We start from the raw sequence: 989 nt of genomic DNA, 5'->3' as shown, positions 1-989 counted from the left end.
AAGATAATATAAATTGAAAAAGTAATTTAATTATACACATTTTTTTTAAAACAAAAATTAGTCTTCTTTCGTAATAATCTAAAGAGACACTGAATTTAGGGGGACACTAAATTTGTTTAGAATTTAATTTTGATGTAGTAATATAATTTTATATATGTATCTAATTACATAGTATTATATCAATAAAAAATAATTATTTTTTATATTAATTATATAAATTATTGTTCAAAAGAACAAATGTAATTACACAATTGTGTACCATTCTTAATACATTAAAATTAAACTCATTTGTTTATATTATGAAGCTTTTATCACTTGCTAAAAACACAAATAAACCACCAAAAAAGAGTTTTTTTTTTTTTTAAAGTCGGTTAATTCTTGAGCATAGATGAGCAAAGTGAAAAAAATAAAAATAAAAATCAACCAACTGATGTAAACACATACCCTAACAATGATTGTGGGCCCCACCGTATATGGTACCTCTATGAATGTTATTACTTATTATATTCATACCATAAATATTATACTATTACAATATGAATAAATGCATGGCCCATCAATTCATCACCCCTAGTTCTTAACAACTTTGGTTAAATGATGAAAAACTAGTCTCAAGTCTCAACCTTCTTATGCTTTCACTTTTCACCAATATCCATTTTTCTTCACTTAACCCTTCAAAATAGTTGCATCTTCAAGATGAAATGGGAAAAAAAAAAACAGGTTTTTATACACAACATTATATTCACACATATAGTTGGTAGTTGGTTCATAATTCTTCAACAGTGTTTCAATAATTTCCTCACGTTTTCTTTTTTGCATTTTCAGAAGAAAACCAGGACCAACCCCATTTGTTATTGATTGAAGAAAGTGCATAATTGCATATAGCAGCATGTGGAAGGAGTAAATGCATTAAATTTCAGGTACCCCACCTTTCATATCTTTGGATTCTGTGCAAAAATATTAATATATATTGCTACTAATGCATCTCC

General features: G+C 26.7%; 1 protein-coding gene across 1 annotated transcript in view; it reads left to right on the top strand.

The window, feature by feature from the left end:
* Window positions 1-592: 592 nt before the first annotated feature.
* Window positions 593-989, top strand: part of LOC107463496 (probable inactive leucine-rich repeat receptor-like protein kinase At3g03770) — a 7,004-nt gene continuing 6,607 nt past the window's right edge. The window contains 2 exon segments of the mRNA XM_021130001.2: window positions 593-720; window positions 826-920. The gene's annotated coding sequence lies outside the window, so the exon portion shown is untranslated.

Source organism: Arachis duranensis, chromosome 8, assembly GCF_000817695.3.
Source record: "Arachis duranensis cultivar V14167 chromosome 8, aradu.V14167.gnm2.J7QH, whole genome shotgun sequence".
NCBI lineage: Eukaryota > Viridiplantae > Streptophyta > Magnoliopsida > Fabales > Fabaceae > Arachis > Arachis duranensis.
The sequence above is the reverse complement of the archived record's forward strand: the minus strand, read 5'-3'. Positions and strand labels throughout refer to the sequence as shown.